The 26,515-nt window shown below is 36.9% G+C and overlaps 1 pseudogene; it reads left to right on the forward strand.

Moving 5' to 3' along the window:
• Window positions 1-6,579: 6,579 nt before the first annotated feature.
• Window positions 6,580-18,363, forward strand: LOC121317886 (annotated as a pseudogene).
• Window positions 18,364-26,515: the final 8,152 nt, after the last annotated feature.

A 26,515-nucleotide genomic window follows, 5' to 3' on the forward strand; every position in this document is an offset into this window, starting at 1 on the left:
CTGTCTCATCTGAGATGTCTCAGCATTCATCCACAACTGCTTCACATTGAACCAATAAAAAACATTTCTAAATCTTTATCAGTTTGAGTGTGCAGCAAGATATTAATTTATTGTAGGTGACTTACGAGTGTACGTGACAAATAGCATTATGAAACACAAGGGCAATGACCTAAAGGATGTGCTATGAAGTGGCTTTTTGATAAAAGAGAATGCAATCACTCAGTAATGAGATATTTCCCCTCTGTCTACTACCTATATGTGTTAATATTTTAGTCATTTTTGATAGCTTAACCTTTTAAAGATGGGGAAAGAAAGCATTCCATAGAAATGATTTCTTTGTCCATTGAATATCTTGCTAGCACTGCTTGGTCAGTGTATTAACCTTTCAAAGTGCAGTATAATACACTTATACAACAGACATATGTCACCAGTACATTTTTTTTTTTCAAAAGACGCCCATGAAGATGAACTCTATTTTTTGCTTTTGCTATTTAATTGAGTTGGCTTAACAAAAGATTCATTCAACAGCCCCCTCTCTGAATGGTGCTTGGGCAACCTTAAACCCTTATTATCAATTGAACAAATGTGTTTAAACAAAATTCAATTTCATAAAACCAAAACATACTGGTTATTGTAAGGAATGCGATTATAGACATCACAAACACATTAGTAGATTTAAATAGAAATATCTGAGTGGAGTTGCCATGACTATAAGTACACCCACTGTTTGTTTTCAAACACACATTCCCTTGCCAAATTATGTTAAACATACCAAAACATTGGGAGGTTAGCACTTTTGAGCAAAAACACACACACACATACACACATATATATATATATATATATATATATATATATATATATATATGTGTGTGTGTGTGTGTGTGTGTGTGTGTGTGTGTGTGTGTGTAAGTTACACTACACACACACACACACACACACACACACACACACACACACACACACACACACACATATATATATGGTAACATCTCTGCTTCTCAATTGATTTAAAGGTTCAAACTTACATTATAATATCAGTAACAGCATTTTAAGCACCATACCGCTGTTTTCCGTTCAGGTGATAAAAATGCAGATCCATATTAAATCTCAACGGTGGTAAAAATGTAGGTGAAGCACAATTGCATTGAATAAACATTTGATACCATGCGGTTAATAAAGCTTTAGGAAAATACAGCTACTAAGCATTCCGGTAATCTTTAACTACAGATAATAGACACTTAACAAGCACGCAAATAGACAAACCTCAAACAACAATGCTTAGAACAGGTAAGGCATAAAATAGCCTGCATACATTATTTAAAGTCCTTTCTAGTAATCATGATGATCAAGATTATTATTAAATAGCATGAAACCCCACTGTCTCTGTATTGTTTAAACCCATCAATCTTACTTTATAAACTAATCTATACTCACTTTTTACAACATACTTCTATTTGTCGTCATGCAGAATAGCAGAATGCCTTGGACAGTTTTCAGCTGAAAACAGTTGCATGTTAACAATTTTCCTCTTGATTAGTTAGAGAAATGCAACTTCAATTTGGAGAGTATTGAACGCAAGGTCTGTGCATTGTTATTATGATAAAGAGAATGACTTACCTCGGACTGCAATGTTAAGAGACAGATAAGGAATAACCAAGAAGAGAAGCATCACAGTGGTTCTGTGTTAATCCAAAAAGTGAGAGATTTCTGCCTGAAGTGGAGCTGCTGGTGTAACTGAGTCTCCAAGCTTGTGCCTCTCAATATACACTCTCTGTGAAGCGGTGCTACTGGTGTAACTGAGTCTCCAAGCTTGTGCCTCTCTCAATATACACTCTCTCTCTCTCACACACACACACACACACATACACACGTACACATACGCATGGCACTGTCACATTGCTAGTCCTCATTTACAGCACCACTATGAGGTGGACTAAACTTAGTGACCCCACTGCTGTATATTTTTTTAAAAAATCATGACATTTACTCTACTTAGATCTCCCTTGTAACCTTTGACTGATTAGATTCCGGCATATTGTGAAAATAACATTGGTTTCAGGTATGCTTTATTTGACATTTCATTAATAACAATGTAACTACAAGTAAGCAGGATTTTAAACAGTATTGGTGAAGTAATCAATACTTATTCCTACTATTGACCCTGTGTTAATGATAATGCTGACACATTCATGGTGGCTTTGGGATTCGGAATGGATACGTGTGTAATGCATCATTAATAATAGTTACATATGTCTACAAGCACATAGTTACAAAGGCATTGTAATAATTACATTGTGACACAGTAATTACACAGAGAACAATAGATGGTTGTGAGTGTGATCAGTGTGATCTGATGGAGAAATTAAAACAAACAAGAGCAGAGATCAAGTGTTTCTATGAATCCTGATCCGATAGAATGATGCTGTTGTAGTGATTTGGTATCTCAGCACACTGAATTAAATGAAATGGCATAGGCTGGACTGGAAACACTAATCTCATTGTTCAAAGACAAACATCTTACCATTCAACTAAAAAGCAAATTCTCAAATCATGGGGTAAGTTTGGCTCTTATGTCAATGTTATTAACTCATCAGCCCTAGTAGAAGATCCGTTACACCATCACACAATCAATCATTTATTTATTCTTCATAGTGTATATTGTTTATCATTTACACTTTTGATGCTGTGTATTTCAAAAACTCTGAATGTGAAGGAATCTTCATAAAAGTATTATATATTGATGTTCAATTCAAATTTGTAAATGTATTTATATACATACATTTATACTTTACATGGTGTCTCTAATTACTATATATTTACATAGTAGTTACTTAGTAAATACTTGTGTACTTATTATATATAGTTACAATGTAATTAATGTGCTTTTTTGGCTTGATATAACTCTAACCCTAAACCTAACCCTAACTCTAACCCTTTTTTGATTTGTGTACTTACATATAGCGTGCAAAAAGACTAAGTTAATTTATAACAGTATAATTATATGTAAGTACACATGTAATTAATATGCAACTACTATATAAACACACAGTAATGAGAGACAGCATTGTTATGAATTGAAGCTAAAGTAAAGCAGATTTGTATGTGCTGTTTTGGAGAATTTAAACACAGGCTTCCAGAGCAGATAGGCTTGTGCATGTTTGCCAAAACCCCATTTAATGAACTGTTTTTTTAACTACCCCCTGGGGTCAGTTGTAATAAAAGAAAGTGATAATTATAATGAACACACAACACTTAAATGAATAGCCTAACCTCTATAGATATTACATATGATAATGAGGTTTTACAGTGGAGGACAAACACCCAGGCTTCCCAGAATGTACTCCTCATGAATCAAGATGACAGAATATGGTGTAATTGGCCCCTCAGGAGGCAACATTTCCTGCTTTGCAGATCCCTATAGTCACTTAAAAGCTTTTATCAGCTGGGCTCTCTTCAGTGTCTCTGCATGCGACTCAACACATATGATGCAATTATTTGTAGTTTCTTATCTTCATTCTACACATTAACATATTAGATTTATCCCAATGGCAGCCAATAGGAAAGGTTATGTATCAATGTATTTATTAGATTGTAGAATACATTAAGGCAAATAATTGACAAGTGGTTTGCAGTGTGCTGGTGTAGAGTTGGTGCAGTGCTCAGGAGTGATTTGAAACAACACTTCTCAAAGTTAATCAGCTCTTTATTTGGCTGGGTTGCTTGTTTAGCTACTAGAAATAATAACACCTGGCTCTACACAACAATGTGTATCGTGCAGGTAAACCACAGGTTCAGTCCTGAAATAATAATAGACACTAAACAAGACACACACAAACACAGCACGTTCACAAGTCCAGAGCGAGTGCTCTTAGTGACAGTGGTGATGTACAGGTTTATTCGTGCACGATGGTGAAGTGCAGTCCGGGTTTAGTTGCTGGCTGTTTAACTACAGCTCCCGAATATTAGCCTTCTGTAAACAACAAACGTAACAGTTTAATAGATAAACAATAACACACAAAATCTCACGGTTTCTTTATAACACAGTAGTCCTTCACTGGTCCTTTCGTAAACCATAACAAAGAAACTGATTGCTCGGCCACATCCCCTGATATACCCTCAGTCACGCCCCCTTTGGTATTGAGTGCAATCACTTCTCCAATCCATGACTGACACATCGCCTATTATTATTGTATGGTAAAATAACTACCATTGTTGAAGAAGAGAGTCGTCACCACCACCCCCAAAAAATAAAAGCCCACTTTATATTATAATAAGTTTCTTCTAAAGGGATAAGATGCTGGAACACATCCCAAAAAAGGTCCGTCATTATCTTTTTAGCCTTCTAGTATTGTGGCTTAGTCCCCTTTTTGGATAGCCGACTTCCGACTGACCCTGGAATGAACTGTCAAACCATCCAGTCCCTGGCACACTGTTCCTGTTATACCGTGTCCTCACAGGTCGGGAGGGAGATTGTTGGCTCAGCTTCATTCACTCTCTGTCACACGTCTATGAATATGTGTGTATTAAAACCAAAGCAAATTTCCAAGAACAACAAAATCATTTTACATAACGAACACTACAGGAGATAAACGGGATATAGCAGTAGGCCTATGCATTGGAAATAACGGACCTTTCATTCAGTGCAACATAATTATGTGAACAGATTATTTTCTTACAGGGAATGATAACCCTAATCCCTGCTCATGATTTTAAAAGCATTTTCCAGTATCTGCATCAGCTGAATGAAGATAATAATAATTACAATTCATAATTAAATGTAATGTGGGCTATGTTGATGAATCCCAGGAGGGACAGTTACTAATAAGAACTGGCATACTTCTTGGTGCTTTGAGTCATTCGCTCAGTGCCGTTACTTGCACACAGGAATTTATTTTTATTTTAGAGAGCTCTTTAGTTTTCCAGGACAAAACAATTCCAATTTCAAAACTTGTATTTACACAATCAGGTCAAAGATTACTGTTTTTTTATTTTATTTTTTTTAATCTGAAATATACAAAGAAGATACTGGACTCCTGTACCTACTGTACATATCACTGGGTGTTTTCAGTTTTGTACTTTCTACAGGCAGATCTTAGGAGTCTGTTCCTCCACAGTGTTCATTTGCTCAGCCTTGTACAGAAGAACCTGCCTATTAGCCCTTTATCGTTTTCAAATCTCATTCCTGGGGTCTAAAGCAGAAAGGCATTACTGCAAGCATGTCATTTACTTAAGCTGTGTGCTAAACACAGTGTTTTCTATCCCATGCCTCCAGTGTTTTCCTAAGCTCTGATAGGTCTGTCCGTTGATCTGATGACTCATTTTAGTTCTCCTTTCCCACTCACCTTACTGAGTCATTCCCAGAGCTAACAGCAAATCACTTAAAAGGTTTTCATTACACGGGTTCTGTGACTGGAAAGTGTGACCTAACACGTACAGTTCATTTTTCTTTTACTGCAGCATCTGAACCTAGTATTGGAAACCACATCTTAAAATAAAAGTGAAGCATGGCTTGCCTCTACTTTACTAGCATTATCTTGGTGGATTCCTTATACATGCCCTATATTTATCAGCTCAGTACATTTAAATTTCTAATAAAAACTATGACATAGTGGGCTGCAAGGACACTCAACCATTCAACCAAAATGCCTTGAAGCATTCTCACTTGAAGTTAATAAAAGCTCTCCCTGATTCTTTACACACGCACGCACGCATGCACTCAAGGAGGATTATCTGGTGAAAAGATAATGACAGACCATTTTTTGGGATGTGTTCCAGCATCTTATCCCTTTATAAGAAACTTATTATAATATAAAGTGAACTGTTATTTGGGGGGGGGGGGGGGGGTTAGGGTTAGGGTTAGGGTTAGGGTTAGGGTTGGGGGGGGGGGGGGGGGGACGGACGACACGACGGACTGCCTGCTTCTTCTGAGAACAAGTGGTACCATCAATTTACCATGTTATAATAATAATAATAATAATAATAATAATAATAATAATAATAATAATAATAATAATAATTTCACCTGTAAATTTAAAATTCTAAAATAAACAGGAAGGCTTTCCCCAGTCAATCACAACCTTTTTGTTATTAAACCATTAAAAGTACCATTTTGTAATTTTTTTGGAGCATTTTTAACTGGTATCTACCTGTTATTTACATTTTCTCAAGCTATATTGTTATAACTTACTCTAATTATGTTGACAGCAAAAGTTAAGTCTAATTGTAATGTATTAAATTACACAAATTAATCTTGTTTTACGATTTTTTCAAAGAAAAAGATATTTGGTACTTAATGGGTTATACCAAAATAAATAAATAAATAAATAAAATGCTAAAAATAAAAGGCATGAAAATACAAATAATTTTTTTTAAAAAGCTGTCTGGTTTAGATAATGACCCTAAACCCCAAAAGAGTCGAGCTGATTTGTTTATTTACTGGACTGGATTGTGAAGAAATTTAACACGTGTTCCACCTTTTCTGTCATGTGACAGGTCCGTCTCTCGACGGCATCAATGAGCGATGGCCCGCGTGTGTATGTTGTGGTCTTGTGCTGGTTGTGTGTTTGTGTCTTCAGCATGCCAAAGGTTGTGTCTCGCAGCGTAGTATGTTCTGATACTCGAGATCGGGAGGAGTACGATGACGGAGAGAAGCCGCTACAGGTATATTATTGCCTCTGTGGGCAAATGGTTCTGGTGCTCACTAAGTTTATTTGTATGTGATGCAGTACAATGGAAGGCCTACACAGCCTGGGCCTCAGTTAGACAGCTTTCCTGAATGCTAGGGGTATGCCACCTTTAACATATAACAGCGGTAACCTGTTTGCCAGGATGCACTACCTGTACTGTGAAAGCCACATATGATGGCATGTAGAATTATGCCAGTTAAGTTTGTTAGTATCATTTCAGAGTAGCAGGGTGAAAATCAAATACAGACCTGGGACTTTTTAAGTTAAAATGTATGCATGTGTGTACTCCAACCATTCACCCACCCCTGATACATTTTCCAAAATCAGCAGAACTTTAATGCCTGCTTGTTGTAAAGGGTTATAAAATACAATGCAGTCTGCTAGTATATCTTCTGCTACTCTGTCTCCCACCAGCACTGGATTAAAATCTCCTGAAGTTCAGTCGTGCAAGATTCGTTTCATCTACTTGAGCAGGTAAAGATGCTTACTGGTGGTTTCACAGACCTTGATTAGCACTATTCTCATACTGCCTATGCTGCTGTTACATATAAATGCAGACTTGATTCAGACCGCTTGTGATGTCATGTATACCTCACAACAAGTAGACATTGACATTTGTGCTGATTTCACCACCAGCTTCCCCAACTAATGTTTTGAATATGTTTTCAGTGGAATGAAAAGTATGTTGAGTATATTTTCAAATGTCCTGTGCAGTATGTTCGTTTAGCCCTTTATATGGGAGGTGATAGGAAAATTGGGCCTAAGGAAAATGAAGAACAACTCTCCAAGGGCAAGACTACCCCCCAGTCTTTACTTTTAAAATCTGCCAAGAATGCAGCTTGGCTGTCTGTTTCTTAAAATAAAGATGTCATTCTGAGTTGTAGTTAGACACCATTACAACATTAGATTTAAAAATACATTTTGAAAACTTATTTCTTGAAAATATAATGCCTTTCTGTTTAATCCCTGGTAAAACAAATCTATTTAAAGAGATCTATAACATCTTTTATTTTTGGTTTTACATTTTAGTTTTGATTCCCTAATTAAGTTCACTAAACCTCTATCAGCTGAATGGACACAAACAAACATGTTTACTTTGTTTGGCTCTAATGTGGGTGAAGGGCTTATTTCTGGTGACTAGAGCAGACAGAATGTATTAAACTGGTCATGGTGTTGGGCACTGCAGCTTTAACCAGTAGTGTCTGGACAGTCCTGTGATCTTCCAGTTAACCTGATTTGTCAAAAAAACAAGCCTCAGACAAATCCTTAATAGCCAATTCAACCTAATTGCTGATTTTCTATCCAAAAGTCAGTCAATGGCAAGTTGCAGTGTTTACTGTTCATCTAAATGTTCATAAATAACTTTAAACCGCTGTCATGAGTAGATGTACAGTAGTATTTACTGTTGTACTAAGAAAGAGTGCTGGGACAAATTTGAATATTTGAACAAGCAATGCTTGAAATGTATTCCGTGAAAAAAATGATTATGTTCATTCCTATAACAATTAAAAAAATGAATACATTGGATACTATGCGAAGGCAACCAATGCATGCATAAATAAAAAAAATAAAATAAAAAAACAGACATCTACTATATGTTTGTGTTAGGTGTCTGAGTCGAATCAAGTTGATTTATTTGTGGCACACTCTTTGCTGTGTCGACCCGCAAGTGAAGTAAGTCCTTAACTTCGCCTACATACTCATGACTTATTCTTCCTATGTAAATGTTTCTTGGATATAAAGCCATGTTTTACACTAACAAGGTACCCAGTTAATATTAAAGCTGTCATGTTTTCATAGAGCCTGTTTAAGAAAATGGAATGTGTGTTTCTTCTGTCTGCTATGAATTACTCATACAATCAGTTTGCTATGAATTACTCATACAATCAGTTTTTTGACATTCTTTTGAAATGCAAATTTGCATTGAAACTGCTACTTTTTTTCCCACTCCCAAGCATTATGAAGGTCTAATTAGATTTTGTTCTATGGACATCTCAATAAGCCGGCAATTGTGTTGAAGGATGTTTGTAGAAGGATGTGAAAGGGGTGAAGTTTGTTGAAAAAAATATGCATTTTATGTAGGTTCATAGCAGATTCATATTTGATTGGATTATGTGCTTTGAAGGAACATATTTCCTTTTGCATCTCGCAATTTGGTGTTATTGAGAATGAACACTTATTATCCTGACCCTTTCATACATTTGTTAGACCCTTTCATACATTTATTATATGAATTGTACCTTTAAACAACAGTGGAACTTTTTTTTTTTTTTGAAAGAGCAAGGAGTGTTGCAGTTTAGTTTGACTTGGTTCTTCTCAAATAGAAATCTTTTGTGTGGCTGGTTGTTAAGAAGAGAATAGCTCTTCGTTCTCAGTCATCTGATATTGTTGGAGACGGATGACAGATTAAGGTTGTTCTTGTTCTGCACATTTTGTTTTCTGTTACAGGTTACCTGGCAATTAAAACATTAAAGATAAAGCCACCCTTAGTTTGTAGATTAGATCATTTTAAAGAATATTCTAGCAGGCAGCCATGTTAAAGAAAAGAGAAAGCCGGTTTTGATTTCATGATTCATATAATCATCAGACAGAAAGAAATAATTTTGGAGTTAATGGTGAAAAATCTAATTTGTTTTCTGAGATTCTTCAAGCTTCAGACATTTTGTGGTTCAGTTGAACTAAGGTATCAGAAAAAAATCTAAGTGGTCTTTACTTTAAATTTGTCTGTGGCTTCAGTTATCAGTCTGCTGGTGACACGATAAATAAATAATTGATTTCAACCTCAGTTGCAATGGCTGCTCAGGAAAGCAGGAATATCTGCATTTAAACCAGCACAGCACTGAATTGTGAATTATTTCCCAATCTTCCACAGGAAATTTGATAATGCCCTAAAGGTTGTTTTCCCAATATAGTGTTCTATTCTGACCCTTCATGTATATAGTAATTGCTTATGTTCCTGTGCTTGGTGGCACAGTTTTGCACAATACTTTCATGTGGCTGTTCTCCATTAAAACAGGGGAACCTTCTTTTGCTGATGTAATGCATTTTTTAAATGTACTTCTTCTTATCAACATATGCACATGTTTCATTTCAGTAAAACCAGAAAGGAGGTTTCCCTCCATTTTTGGCAAACCCTGGTTATACAACATTAATCTCCTAAAAAAGAACAATATTAATCTATTTGCTGACTGTATATATATATATATATATATATATATATATATATATATATATATATATATATATATATATATATATATATATATATATATAGACTATATTAAAGGTTTTCTCAATTGGTTTAATAAGTGTTTTTACACATGTCCTAATAAATAAACTGCAGCCCCGGGTTACCAAGTGTGCCCATTATTTTAGGAACTTCTGTGGTTGGAATAGTCTTTTTATTACTTCAGATGGTAGTGAATCCATCAGGAGAGACCTGCAGAGAAAAAGACAGCTGCTACTATATATGTTCTGTCAGTCAATGTCTGGCCTGGAGGATGACAGAAATCCCCATTAACCCAGGACCTAAAAGGACTATAATTGGGCTTTTTCTCATCAGATTCCCTGCATTTAGAATGACCTCATCAGTTATGGCTTATAGCTTGCCACCAGGCGATTCTGCCCTGAATTACACAGTGATTTTGCACTACATCGCCTTGAACGTTGTACCTTGCAGATTGTTTTATGTACCATTAAGTCTTGGGGAATATTATATTTTATACAGTATTTTCTTCTCCTTTTTTTTTTTTAACAACACTCATACAAGATGGCATCAAAAGCTTAAAGTAAGAGAAGTGGCTGATTTTATATATATATATATATATATATATATATATGTATATGTATATGTGTGTGTGTGTGTGTGTGTATGTGTATGTGTGTGTGTGTGTGTGTGTGTGTGTGTATGTGTGTATATATATATATATATATATATATATATATATATATATATATATATATATATATATATATATATATATATATTATATATATATAATTGCCACGTGCATCGTGCACTGTCTTATTTTCTTATTTTAAAAAGATGCAGACACAACATCAGACTTACTTTTCTGCCTTCAGGCCATATGTACCAGATGTGTCGATACAATATTACATCAGCAAGCTTGGCTTTCTTTGATCTCAAGTTAGTGTTTCATTACTGAACAGTAATCCTGATCTCCCTTATTCTACAGACTGTCTGGTGGAGAAGCTGCCCATGAGGCCACAGGATCGAGCGAGGGTGATAGATGCAGCCAACATGTTCATAAATTCTGTAACATTGAAGAAGATGAGAGCGTTTTCCTCCGAAGGTACGGCTCACATCTTGAAATGGGTTTCCACTGCAATCGGTTCATAGCTGGGGGGGGGGGGGGGGGGGGGGGGGGGGAGGTAGGGGGAGGGGGGGGGGGGGGGGGGGGGCGGGGGGGGGGGGGGGGGGGGAATCAAAAAACTCGGTCCTGAGAAAAAGACCTTTTATGGAAAAGTATCAATAAAAAAAAAAAAAAAAAAAAACCCTTTAAAACAAACTGGGTCCCTTTGCTTGCAGGTAAGTGTGAACAGCAAGCACAGTGATACATTGTTAAAAACTAAACAAACCAGACCGAGTCCATTTGTAATTGACCCAGTGCGAGTACAGCCTTAAACAAGTTCTAAAAAGTCTCATGCATTTTACCATTTGTGGCTATGTGTTCCTTTTCTTTTACTATTTAAATTGATTGCATGTGTGGCCTATTAAAGTAATCAATTACATTAGACAATCACTAATTTGCCTGTTTTGACAATTTTCCAAGATTCAGTTACAGTGGCTTGATTTCATATGCCCACCAAATCAGTACATTTGTACACTAATGTACATAGATTGATATTGATGTTCTGATTTGGGTAGAGATATATGCTCACTCATTTCAATATATTTGGTTGAAATATCAAGGTGTTGTGTAGTCTTTCATAATATTCTCAAGGATGATGATCATGGTGATAATAATTTTCAAGGTTTATAAATAGGGTGGTTTTTAATTTTTGAATATCTCATTTTTTCAGGCCTGAAGGTATAGAAAGACAGTTTTGAAAGAAGTGTGGGAAGTAAGTATTGCAGTTTAAATCCTAAAACATTTCTTGATACAGTACGTTAGTGCAAAATACAACCATTCCAATGTGGGTTTTTTTTTTTTTTTTTTTTTTTGTACTGATAAGTCTAATCTAGAAAAGCAAATTTTAAAAAATGATTTATTTTGTATCTATTTTATCTATTTTATGTTTACTTGTATCTGATGAAACTTGAAAACAACTGTGACAGTATGTATAATGCTGTGCCACGTGTTTCGGCTCCACCCTGCTTTCCCTGTCAATCTTCTCCTATTTAAGTCTGAATCTCGCACAGCTTGCTGTCTAGCGTTTTCAGTTTGTTTTCTCCCCCTCCTCCCCTCCTCCTTCCCGTGTTGCCATTGCATCAAGGTCATCTCTGGGGGTTAAGTGAGGCTCGCTTCCCGACATCTGTGGACCCGCCATCTATGCCTCTGCTGAGGGGGGTTCTCCCCACGTGAGTTGCGGGAGCCCCGGCCACACACTTTATTCTTTAGCAGCTCCTCCTCTTTATCTTCCTCAAAACTGAAACTGGGCTCTATTTCTGGTTCCCGAGGCTGCAGGACAGCCTGCCTTCGAGGCCACTGTCTCTCCCTGGCAAAGAAGGCTCCCGCCAGTCGGGAAACCCTCTTCTTTTCTTTTCTTTCCTATCCTATCCTGAGGCCACTCCACTCCTGAAACTACCACTCCAATTAACGACCTTTCACTCTCGCCCCGGCTCTCGTCTGTGAAAAGGGCTCATGCTGTTTCTAGTGATGCTAGCTCTTTGTTAGTAGTGGGATATCTTCCATGTGTTTCAGATAAGACAGTCCTGTCAATCAACTGATAAGACCTTCTTTTTTTTTTTTTTTGTTGTGCTGTTGGTAATATTTGAGAACTGCCATTCTGAATAACTGACAGCTGTGTTTCTTTGCACCTGGGAGGTAAAGCCACAAAGGCAGCTTAAGCCCAGTAATAATAAAATGACAGATCATGTACTGCAGTGTGTGACTCTTGAGAATGTGTTTCCAATTTTAGTTTTTAATTAATGCAATAAAGGAAAGAGCTTGACAGAAACCGTCAGTCTCTTATTTTTATTACACTTTCGAGTTAGATTATACCAGGGAATGTCTACTCTAATTTCCTTGCAGAATTGAATAGTGGCACTGTTGACCTAACCTAATAAATATCTGTTCTAGTGTCTGCCACAAGTTAAGTCTTGGTATCCTGGGAGAGTGTTCGTGAAAAAGGGGCTGCCTGTTAGTATTCTGTTAAAAGCATAACCACAGCTATTCATTTTGTGAAAAATAGGAACAATCCTGAGCTTTTTAAAATTGTTTTATTAAAACAACATTTTAGATGTGGTTATGCATTTAACAGAATGTCATGGTTGTCTAAATCTATTCTCTCTCTCTTTCCCCTTTGCGAATTTTAAAATATGCATATGTACAGTGTGGTCTATATGGCATTTAAAGCTGGACAATGTACAGTAGACTTTTTTTCTTTTTGTCTTTTGTAAAAAGCTGCTGTTCAGTTATATTCTTCTAAATTACTATTCATCAAGTATGCTCCATGCTTTTGACAGAGACCTTGATTGAATTTCACTTTGGCTGCTCTGTAAATATAGCAGATTTATAGCCCTACCACCAAAATTGCAGTGCTTTATGAGTATAAGAAATAGCTGTGAGGTGGCACAAAGGGCAAACCATTACTGACCTTAAGCATGCTTTAGTTTATTTTTTTTTTCCATTATCAGTTTGAAAAACAGCTCTTCAGACACCAATATATGTTTTTTTTGTTTGTTTTGTTTTGTTTTTTGCATATGTGGGCTGTTGCTGTTTTACCAACATCAAATGAAAAACACACCAGTAACATTCATTGTGGATGGAGCACTAGTTAAATTTGGCCAAGGAGTTGGGACTACAAGTGTATACAATCAGAAACAGGAGGCTCCCAAGAAAATCAGAGTATGTAAACCAGGTCTTTTCACTTGAATGTTTCAGGCAGTAGCCATTGAAACCCAGACCATGGCAGTATTGCCCGGGTTGGTTTTGCACTCTTGAAAATTCCAACTTCCAGTATGAAAAGTGTGATGTGTTTTATTCAGTATTCCCTTTGTTGGAAGTGCTTTACTGTCTGCCCAGCAATGCTTTGCAGGGCATGTTCTCCCACTTACAAATAGTAACCTGCTGATAATCTATATTTGTGCTTTTGAATGAAGTGCCTGGATGGCTTCCTGGATTGGAGAGGGAGTGCTTTTTTGTTAATTTATTTTTTATAAATAGTATGGCAGTACACTGTTGTGGTCCCCTGGCAGTCAAACACCACCCATTGAAAAGCATCCATCACCATAAATAAGAAACCTGTTATTAGCTGTTGAAAGCCAAGAGAGCAAAATATCCCATGTCAGTAGCTGTACACAGAAAAGCAGTTACCTTTCGGTAGGGTATTTATTTATTTATTTATTTATAATCAGTCATAGGTCCATTAAACTGTCATTTTCAGAGGCACAGTCTCAGCAGGTGTTGTTTACTTAGTGTTTTGCTGTGGGCTATTGTTAGGTAATTGAAGCAGTGTAGTGTAACATTCTGTAAATGTAAGATTGGCTCAATAACACCACTAGACCTGGAATGAGTAGGTGGTCACCAGCTGTAACTCTTGGCACATTTTGAATCTGTCAGATTGTATCTATTTGAATAGATTCTCTAACAGTCAGCAGCTCACTTCTAACCATGTTCCCAGTAATGGGAATTGTACAGGGTTTAGAGGAGAACTTAAACTGGATACTTTTAGGTTGTTTGCCTATTTTTTGTATTTACTATTTTGAATGCATGTCACAAGCTTTGGTCTTATTGTGGTTTTTAATCTTTCAATGCGTATACAAAGGGCCTCTTTGAAAATGCAAGGTATAATGTATTTGCAAAGGACTGGGGTTAGCACATATCTTTATTCAATGGCGATGAACCAAATTCAATTTTCAAATCCTTTTCTTTAGAAAGGTGCATACAATATATACTGTGTGTGTGCTTTTTTTCCCTCACAAACTTTCAGACTAGCACTTCCTGTAAATGTGTTTTGAGACCTTTTTAGTTGTATCAATTTCATCTTCTTTTTTTTTCTTTTTTTTTGTATTGCTATTGCACTTGTGCCCGAGGACACAAATTATCCCCAGAGATGTTCTCCACAGTCCAATTTCCTTGGTGGTTTGTATCTGTTAACTGATAGATTTTAATCAGAAAAGTTAATACCATCATTGTTTTCGTGGTTAACGAAACACATCAGTGTTTAGAACAAATCTGTTGCAGATCACAGATAAATGCTGGCTCTGAAATTGAGGGCATTTTCTTTATCCCAAATATCTCCTTTCTCTTCGGGAGATGTGAAATGGATTGCATTGGGGGAAGTAGCATTAAACAGTGAAATAAAAACAAAGAGCAAAGCCGTGCTGTGAAGCACCTGTAGTTTAATTATCATGCTACCATACCTTTAGTAAGCAATGATATTGGTTGTGTTCTGGGCTAGAAAAAAACTTGTTAAGCCTGCTTGTCCCCCATCACTGACGGCAATACTTCTGCTTTGTTCACAAGAGACTTAACTTTTTGTTAAGCTTTCCCAAAGTAGTGAAACTTGCCCTTTTCAATCAATTTGTGAGATACAGGTTCAATTGATTTTGCCTTGTACCTTTTTAAGGTGCCGTTTCCCTGTTTGGACAATGTTCCACTCGAATGTTTATTTAGACGCATAGTATGTGCAGTTGCTTGCATACCTCTATTGGTTTTGGATTCCTGGAAGAATAGGCTTACAGGACGGCAAGGAGGTGAAAATGTGTTCTGTGTGACACTATCGTGGAAGTCTTCTTTTTTTGTTTTATTATATATATATATATATATATATATATATATATATATATATATATATATATATATATATATATATATATATATATATATGCACACACACACACACACACATACATACACATACATACATACTCACAGTGGCTTGCAAAAGTATTCAGACCCCTGACCAATTCTCTCATATTACTGAATTACAAATGGTACATTGAAATTTCGTTCTGTTCAATATTTTAATTTAAAACACTTAAACTCAAAATCAATTATTGTAAGGTGACATTGGTTTTATGTTGGGAAATATTTTTAAGAAAAATAAAAAAACTGCATATCTTGCTTGCATAAGTATTCAACCACCACACATTAATATTTGGCAGAGCCACCTTTTGCTGCAATAACAGCTTTAAGTCTTTTGGGGTAAGTATGTACCAGCTTTGCACACAGTGTCGGAGTGATTTTGGCCCATTCTTTTTGGCAGATTTACTCCAGGTTGTTCAGGTTGGTTGGATGACGCTTGTGGACTGTAAGACATTCACCTGTTTGTTCTTGAGCCACTCCAATGTTGCTTTGGCTTTGTGCTTGGGATCATTGTCCTGCTGAAAGGTAAATTTCCTCCCAAGCTTCAGTTTTTTAACGGACTGAAACAGATTCTCTTGCAGTATTTTCCTGTATTTTGCTCCATCCATTCTTCCTTCAATTGTAACAAGATGCCCGGTCCCTGCTGATGAGAAGCATCCCCACAGGATGATGCTGCCACCGCCATACTTCACTGTAGGGATGGTATGTCTTGAGGCATGGGCAGTGTTAGGTTTGTGCCACACATAGCACTTTGAGTTTTGGCCAAAAAGCTCTATCTTGGTCTCATCTGACCACAAAATCCTTTCCCACATTGCAGCTGGGTCACTCTCATGCTTTCTGGCAAACTCCAGACATGCTTTCAGATGATACTTTTTCAGTAACGGCTTCTTTCTTGCCACCCTCCCATACAGGCCAGTGTTATGCAGAGCTCTTGATATGGTTGACTGGTGCACCATTACTCCACTCCCAGCCATTGAACTCTGTAGCTCCTTCAAAGTGATTGTTGGCCTCTCTGTGGCTTCTCTCACAAGTCTCCTTCTTGTTTGAGTGCTGAGTTTTGAGGGACAGCCTTTTCTTGGCAGTGCCTGAGTGGTGTGATGCAGCTTCCACTTCCTGATTAATGATCCAGCTGTGCTCACTGGGATATCCAAACACTTGGATATTATTTTGTACCCTTTCCCTAATCTATGCATTTGTATTACTTTATCTTTAACTTTTGTAGAATGCTCTTTGGTCTTCATTTTCCTTCAGATTCACAGCCTTACCAATAATCCTTCAACAGTAAGGTTTTTATCCAGAAAATGTGACAGGAACTTTAATGGTTCACAGGTGGAGGCCGATTGTGTCCTCGTTAGGGCAATTTCTTTCATTGGTGCAAGCTGGGAGTTTCCACAGCGCAGGGGTTGAATACTTATGCAAGCAAGATATTTCAGTTTTGTATTTTTCTTAAAAATATTTCCCAACATAAAACCAATGTCACCTTACAATAATTGATTTTGAGTTTCAGTGTTTTTTAAAAAAAATATCAAACAGAACAAAATTTCAGTGTACCATTTGTAATTCAGTAATATGAGAGAATTGGTCAGGGGTATATCCAGCACATTGCCACCTTATTACAAAGGCACCCCAGTTTCCCAACCTCTATATGTCAATATAGTGTTAAGCCTCTAGACTATGTTTGAACATCGGACAAAGTCTCCTTTTTAATGTGATTATCCCACCATCTACCCCCATCTCTATGCAGCATTTCTACATTTATCTATTAAAAAATTTCAGCATCATACCCTTATTGAAGATGATCAGCACATGTGCTATCCATAAACAAGCTTGCAATCTGCCTTGGGGAGATTTGTTCCCTTTCATCTCGTAATCCTATATTGGTTTTGTTTCTTAATCCCATTAACACGCTTTCGTTCCATTCAGTAACACTTTTACAAACACCTTTCCAGCTACGCTTTGTAAATTACTGCAGTACTATTCATTGTTTTGTTTTTTATCAGGAGGACAGCTACTTTATATTCTTGTGAAAGCTTTTCTGCCTTTCAGATCTGCACTTTGATGTTATCTAAAGTATACATATGTAGTTTATGCAAACCCATCGTTCACCTCGAGACTGCAGTCATTTAGCAGAGCCTGTCTTAAAATGGTCTCTGAAACCTGTTTTGTCTCAACCTGTTTTGTTTTGTCTGTAACTGGTTCCAAGTAGCTAATGTTTTTCTCCCAGGGACAGTACTTTTTGAACATGCTCAATTTGTATCAAACCTGCGTATGTGGTTCCCAAGATAGTGTTAAATACGCCAGCCAGGTTTGTGGCAGTACCTTGAATTGGAGGACAGTGCAGTAGCAGTTTGCATGACTTTCTAATTTTGATTATACTCTTCTCTCTTCAAACAGCAACACAAAGCTGCAGCAGTATTGTGTGCAATCATTTACAGACATTTTGAAAACAAAACAATGAAGTTCCTATAGCTGCCAGGCATTACGAATCTGCTATGTTGTTTTTTTTTTTGGTTTTTAGTTGCTATTTTATTACTTACCGTTATTTGTTTGTGACGGGGCAAGATGATGTGTAATTATTAGGCTTTCTCACAATGTTCTCTTATTTCCTCCCCCATCAGGCTGAATTAGAAGCAAAGGAGGCGAAGATGAAGGGCACATTGATCGACAATCAGTTCAAATAAATCGATGTATTCAAGATGCAAATTTAAACCTCCTCTCTAGCTGCGTTTGTCTGACATTACGTAGCTGAGCAATGCATTCTGCTGTTAGACTTCCTTCAAATTCATTTGTCTTCAGACCAAAACAACCTTTTATTGTTTTATTTGTACTGCATTGTTGCAGTGTGTTGAACAATTTCCTCAGTAGTCTCTGAAGCCTCAGCTACCAGATGTCAGAGGACTATCTGGGCACAGTTCTGTAGCACTTGACAGCAAATACAGGAATTTAAACAGACACACTTTGGTATTAGAAATGCAATGCAATGCTACTCCTGTAAACACTGCCCAGGCCTGTCAGAATAGATGAAAGAGTTTAACACTGGAAAAGTCACAAAGCGCAAGCTGTAGCTGTGATTGTTTGAACGAACAGAACGGGTCCTGTGGTAAGAACTGCATCAGTAATACCTTTTATTAGTGCTGAGGAACAAGTATAGGATAGTATGGGCAATATTTCATCAGAATGTACTTTCTTTTTTGACAATTTTGTACTTGTTAAATCTGTCTCGGATTGAATTTTTGTAAAAGTTGTAAATGTGTAAATGTTTAAGAATACTTTCAAAATAAAACTAACATGTTACTAAATGGTTTTCCCAAGGCTGAGAGTAATATGATCTTGGGAGTAATCTTTGCATGATTAGTATGATTAGTATGATTGTTTACAAACACAGAAAAAATCCCTCTAGACCGCCTTCTGTTATAACTTGGTGCTGTTTTTCACTCTAGTGTGTGTGTGAGTGTGTGTGTGTATATATATATATATATATATAAACTATATATAAATATATAAACTTGTGTAAAAAAAAAAGTACCATTAACACTGTCTCTGTTCTTAATGGTGCATAACATGCTTCGTTGCTTTCCTGGTCCTTTTTAAAGGTGTGCATATTCGCCTTATCCATGTAGCTCTGCTTCCATTATACCCCCAGGCTTTCTTTGCTTTGCAGAGTCTTATCAGTTACAATTGTGTTTAACACATGCTGAGCCATCCTGCTTTACTGAAGTTGAGGAAAGGGTGGATCTCAATACTTCCTCAGTGAGGTTTTGAGGACCAGTATGTGTGAATTGTTAAAATGGAGAAGACATCTCCTGACGAAAATCTCTGTACTCCGTCTCTCCTTTGACTACCCCAAGTTACACTAGTGCCATTGTCATATTTTGTTTAATTTTTATATTTTGTTTGCCAAGCACCTTGGCACATTACTGTGCGAAACTAACACAAGTCCTAGAGGAATATGCAGGTAGAAATTCTGTGCTCTGCCACATGACAGTTATACAAGAATATAAGCAGAGACAAACTAGAGTTCTTAAATATTAACAATAAATTGGGGATAATCAGGTATAGTTTCTGTTCTGTTAAACAAGACAATATACTTTAATGTTAGAAAAATAACATAACTTATGTTTACCTTATGTAACAACACTAAACAGTTTCTTGATTTTATGGCATGCACTGTTATTTGAGGTGATTGGTGGACTGAAAAAATAAAAAGTAATTTAATTTCGTGTATTATCAGGAAGATGAACCAAACAAAACTTACACGCTGCTACCTACTAGCTTTCTTATTATCAGTATTATTAGTAGTAGTATTTTATAAAAGTGTGGTTTTAAAATAAGTAATCGCATATCTGCAAGATAACTTTTATAAAGCTAAATGAATGTTACTCCAAATTATACATGTATAAAACTCTTTTGGCAGCTGCACTACCTCTAATATACTGTAGCAGAGATAATACACCAATGACAATTAACTCCCAGCAAAATAACAAATAAACTTGGTGCACTTGCAATAATAATGATTAAATTTAATTTCCAATTGGAGTTTCTAGGCTAGAAAAATCAATATGGATATTGTCTCATATTTTATCTGCTGTTAAATACTTGATCCAATATTTGCACATATATAACAATTCTACCTCCCAGTAATTACCAAACATAGACAGCATTTGTTCAGTAATGAACATTTGGACAAGAGCTTGTTTGCCAAAGCCTGCAATTCTAAATATGAATTGTATTTTTGCCATTCATGTCCATGATAAAAGTTTATTTCAGAGGCTTGTGATATAATTAAAATATTGGCAATTTAGATGTAAATCAGAATTATATCATGCTCGGATAAACGAGTGCCTGTCTGCAGAGTTGCACCCTTTCCTCTTGAGGCATACTGCAGCGGTAAATTGAATTTCTATCTGTCTAGCAGGTCAAGTGTCTTAATGTATCTAGGAAGTGCTGAAGTCTAGTCTTCTTGCCGGCGTTGTATTTTAAAAGGCCACCTTCTCTTTTACATGCATTGATGGCCGAAAAAAAAGAAAAGAAACATGCTTCTGCCCCTATGTCTATGTTTTTGTAGAAAGGCCAATGTCATTTTCTGATGTCTTCTGTTTTGCTTGCACAAGACAGGTAAACTTGGGGTTGTGGGGGGGGGGGGGGGGGCTAGCTGGATGGAACCAATTTCTCTGCTGTTCCATGCTTAGAATTTCAACAGTTCATTGATCCTGAAGATGTTCGCTTCTGATGTGCCGTAGACCAAAGGCTGGAGTACAGATCCAGTTTTATTTTAAAAAATGATTGACTGCGTATCACATCTTAGATTATCAGTTTCCAAAACTGAAGCTAAAGACTGAAGTGATAAGTGTTTTTTTTTTCTTAGTTTTTTTTTTTTGTAGTTACTGCTGTACATCTTTTCTAAGCATGCAATTAATTTTTGAATGATTCTTTTTTAAATTTTTCCCCTAATAAACAAACACTTTCCCTCTTTGTGTTTTAGTGCAAAATCTAGGTAAAGTATTTTATTTTATATGAATCAGTTTTGTAATAGAAACATGATGTTATACCGTAAATACTTGGGTTGACATGTTGAGAGGGAAAGAGGTGTTATTGGATTGAGGCATATGATGTTAAAACATGTGAATTCTGTATTACTGCAATGTGTTTGAACAACCACTTGCAATGCCCCCACCATTCTTACAGCAATACCACCATGCATCATCTGCATGACATGCCCCCCTGTATAGCATGATGATGGACACACTAATCCTTTAAAAGAACAAAATCATTCCTTCTGGTTTTTAAGACGGCATCTATCAATAAATGTGTCCTTGTGAAAATGCATCAACTTTTTATATCACAACACTATGTTTTAATGATTTTTTTTTTTTTCTAACGCAAAAACACATAGAGACATTGGCCACACTACAGTGCAATTGATGATTGCATTTGAGAAGGGCAACTTGGCTGAAAAGAATCTCTTCCGTCTGGAAAAGATACAGTAAAGGGGATTTTATTGACGCTGATCATATCCTTAACGGCCTACAGTTAGCTCATGTCACAACATTACACTGACCACAGCAGGACGAGAGGACACAAATAGAACCTGATTAAAAGCATATTGAACACAACAGGACGAGAGGACACCAATAGAACCTGATTAAAAGCACATTTAACACAGCAGGACGAGAGGACACAAATAGGACCGGATTAAAAGCACATTGAACACAGCAGGACGAGAGGACACAAATAGGACTGGATTAAAAACACACTGAACACAGCAGAATGAGAGGACACAAACAGAAACCGATTAAAATGCACACTGAACACAGCAGAATGAGAGGACACAAATAGAACCTGATTAAAAGCACATTGAACACAGCAGGACGAGAGGACACCAATAGAACCTGATTAAAAGCACACTGAACACAGCAGGACGGAAGACACCAATAGAACCTGATTAAAAGCACACTGAACACAGCAGGACGAGAGGACACCAGTAGAACCTGATTAAAAGCACATTTAACACAGCAGGACGGAAGACACAAATAGGACCGGATTAAAAGCACACTGAACACAGCAGGACAAGAGGACACAAATAGAACTGGATTAAAAGCACATTTAACACAGCAGGACGAGAGGACACAAATAGAACCTGATTAAAAGCATATTTAACACAGCAGGACGAGAGGACACCAATAGAACCTGATTAAAAGCACACTGAACACAGCAGGACGAGAGGACACAAACAGAACCCGATTAAAATGCACATTGAACACAGCAGGACGAGAGGACACAAACAGAATCCGATTAAAATGCACACTGAACACAGCAGGACGAGAGGACACAAATAGAACCTAATTAAAAGCACATTGAACACAGCAGGACGAGAGGACACAAACAGAACCCGATTAAAATGCACACTGAACACAGCAGGACGAGAGGACACAAATAGAACCTAATTAAAAGCACATTGAACACAGCAGGACGAGAGGACACAAACAGAACCCGATTAAAATGCACACTGAACACAGCAGGACGAGAGGACACAACTAGAACCTGATTAAAAGCATATTTAACACAGCAGGACGAGAGGACACCAATAGAACCTGATTAAAAGCACACTGAACACAGCAGAACGAGAGGACACAAACAGAAACCGATTAAAATGCACACTGAACACAGCAGAATGAGAGGACACAAATAGAACCTGATTAAAAGCACATTGAACACAGCAGGACGAGAGGACACCAATAGAACCTGATTAAAAGCACACTGAACACAGCAGGACGAGAGGACACCAATAGAACCTGATTAAAAGCACACTGAACACAGCAGGACGAGAGGACACCAATAGAACCTGATTAAAAGCACATTTAACACAGCAGGACGAGAGGACACAAATAGGACCGGATTAAAAGCACACTGAACACAGCAGGACGAGAGGACACAAATAGAACCGGATTAAAAGCACATTTAACACAGCAGGACGAGAGGACACAAATAGAACCTGATTAAAAGCATATTGAACACAGCAGGACGAGAGGACACAAATAGAACCTGATTAAAAGCACACTGAACACAGCAGGACGAGAGGACACAAACAGAACCCGATTAAAATGCACATTGAACACAGCAGGACGAGAGGACACAAACAGAATCCGATTAAAATGCACACTGAACACAGCAGGACGAGAGGACACAAATAGAACCTAATTAAAAGCACATTGAACACAGCAGGACGAGAGGACACAAACAGAACCCGATTAAAATGCACACTGAACACAGCAGGACGAGAGGACACAAACAGAACCTAATTAAAAGCACATTGAACACAGCAGGACGAGAGGACACAAACAGAACCCGATTAAAATGCACACTGAACACAGCAGGACGAGAGGACACAAATAGAACCTGATTAAAAGCATATTTAACACAGCAGGATGAGAGGACACCAATAGAACCTGATTAAAAGCACACTGAACACAGCAGGACGAGAGGACACAAACAGAACCCGATTAAAATGCACATTGAACACAGCAGGACGAGAGGACACAAACAGAATCCGATTAAAATGCACACTGAACACAGCAGGACGAGAGGACACAAATAGAACCTAATTAAAAGCACATTGAACACAGCAGGACGAGAGGACACAAACAGAACCCAATTAAAATGCACACTGAACACAGCAGGACGAGAGGACACAAATAGAACCTAATTAAAAGCACATTGAACACAGCAGGACGAGAGGACACAAACAGAACCCGATTAAAATGCACACTGAACACAGCAGGACGAGAGGACACAAATAGAACCTGATTAAAAGCACATTTTTACACAGTATTATAAACACAGAATAGTCTGAAGGAGGCGTAACGTCTAATGCACTCGGAACAAAAAAAGCACAAGAGATTTTTGTCCTATTAAATTAGATTTTGTACTAGGAAGAGATATCCATTTTATAACCACACTCTTCTTATATAGAGTATTACCAGTTCATTTTATAGCCAAGAGATTTTTTTAAATTATTTAGGTGTGCTTTTATGTATTTCAGTGTTCCAAAGTGTAAGCTTGGATGAAATGTGCATTTTACTATACCATATATCTGCATTGCCTGTCAGTTGTTCATTGCAATCTGTACCTAATTTTTGTCATTTTGTTCAACGATTCAGTTTAAAATATAAAGAGGTGGTAACATGGACCAAAACAATAATAATTTCCATGGGTTTGGGCGAAGGTGCAAAGGGGCTGTCATAGTGTCACAAGGGGTCCGTACAGATCCGGCAATAAAACTGGCTCCAAAATTCTATTGCTAATATGGAATTTTCTCAAATTATAAAATTCTCTCACATTGTGACTGTAATCAGAATACAAGTGCGAACTTCAGCTAATCACTTACCTCTGTGTATGCATCATTGATTGCTGGTATAATTACAGTAGTAATCAATCAAATATTGTTTTGTTCGTCAGCTATGATTAAGCTTGTCTATTTTTAAAGTTTATACTTTGTATTGTTTAAAAAAAAAAAAAAAAAAGATATATGAAAGTTCTGAAGTACTGGTAAGAATCTGCCAGGACTCTTAGATGATTTATACTGCCTGAAAGCTAGGAGGCAGAAAGCAATTTGTTTAATACTGAAATAAAGATTTTAATCTTTAAAGAAATCCTTGATCTATTATGTTAATTTCAAATTTACTTAAATACCAGAGTCAACTATTTTTTTCAGCAAAACTGATCTCAAGTGTAAGTTTATATAGCACGGGACAGTATTTTCTTATGCCTGTGCTGCTTCTCCGTTGAATCGTTAAATTAATTCCTGGCCTCATTGATTTTGGATGTCCTTTTTTTTTTTTTTTTTTTTTTTTTTTGCTATTTCCAGTTGGAACACATGATTCATTTCTGTGACAAATGCTACCGAGTCTATGTGGCGTGTTTAACTATCAAATACCAAAGAATGATACAAAAAAAAAAAAAAAAAAAAAATGCTTTTTTACAATGTTGCATGGCTTTCATTTAGATTTAGGTGTGTTTTTAACATGCAGAGTCGATACGACTAGTAAGATTGTGTATGCTAACATTCAGATCCTTCCAGTGACATTTTAGGATCCTGGGCTTTTAATGCTGATGTCAGTGCACCTGCCCTCCTGCGTCCCCTTTATTGCATTGTCCGAGGGCACTCAATTCAATATATTATTTAAGAAAGTTCAGAGGTATTCACAGCTTCAGACATATTTTAAACCTAATGCAATACAGTGCAGAAAACATGTCTTTCAAAAGGACCACTGACATTGATGAATCCGCTAAAACTTGGTTGTCAAAAGTGGTCATTTTCTCCCGTGTAATAGCTTGCTTTGAAATCCAGTTTAATTGAAATGTTCAGCTGGAGTGTATTATGGACTGCACACTTTGTGTGTATCATTGTAGTTGGCTTCCAAGCTCTAGAGACAATATAGTTGTACATTGAATAGGCTTTAAGCTTTCAATTCACATTGAATAGACTGCTTCCATTATGTTTTTACTGCTAATTTACCTGGGATTGAAGTAGGGCCATTTTTCATCTGAGGATAAAGAGAATTCATTGTTGAAAATCTTTGAGACACTCTGGAACTAGAATGGAAAACATTGTCTCATGAAATTACAGAATTATAGTTGGACAATATAGATGATAGACTAAGGATATCATGTCAGGCAATTGCATTCACATGGATGCATCTGCTGTTGACAGGAAAGCTAAAGTGACTCACTGTAGTTTTCTGAATGGATTGGTGCTCCTCATCCTTTCTGTAGCACAGAAGAGTGCATGCTTATAGTTTAGGCTGCCTTCAGTCCTGAAGCAAGTCACAGCAGTGCCCAAAACTCAATTCCTTTCCTCCCTAATTTAATTTGGGACAATGGTTCACAAATTCAAAATCCTAATCTCTAATCCCAGCAAGATGCATGTAATGTGAAATGTAATTTCTCAGCTGCACTCAAGGACATAAAGCCACTATTTTAATTGAATGACCAGCGGGCACACCTGTTCTCTTTATACTTTCTCTGGGCTTTCCTGTGGTGTCTTGGCAAAGGGACGTACATAAAAAAAGCAAGTCCAGACATCACAGGCTACACTTCCCAATAGCACTGATTGTTTTTTTATGTATTAATTCATTACTTCTTCTATAAATGCATTCGTACAAAAGCTACACATATTTGACAAGTCATAATACAAACCTATACTCAAGTGACATGTACACAAATCCCTGACAAGTATACCAGTACTCTCTAGTTGTTGTTTACATATATGCTTGGCCACTTTCAAAATATTGAACTATATAAACTATGGAAGAAAACAGCATCGTGAGATTAACA

The sequence above is a fragment of the Polyodon spathula genome, chromosome 7 (genome assembly GCF_017654505.1).
Source record: "Polyodon spathula isolate WHYD16114869_AA chromosome 7, ASM1765450v1, whole genome shotgun sequence".
NCBI classification, from domain to species: Eukaryota; Metazoa; Chordata; class Actinopteri; order Acipenseriformes; family Polyodontidae; genus Polyodon; species Polyodon spathula.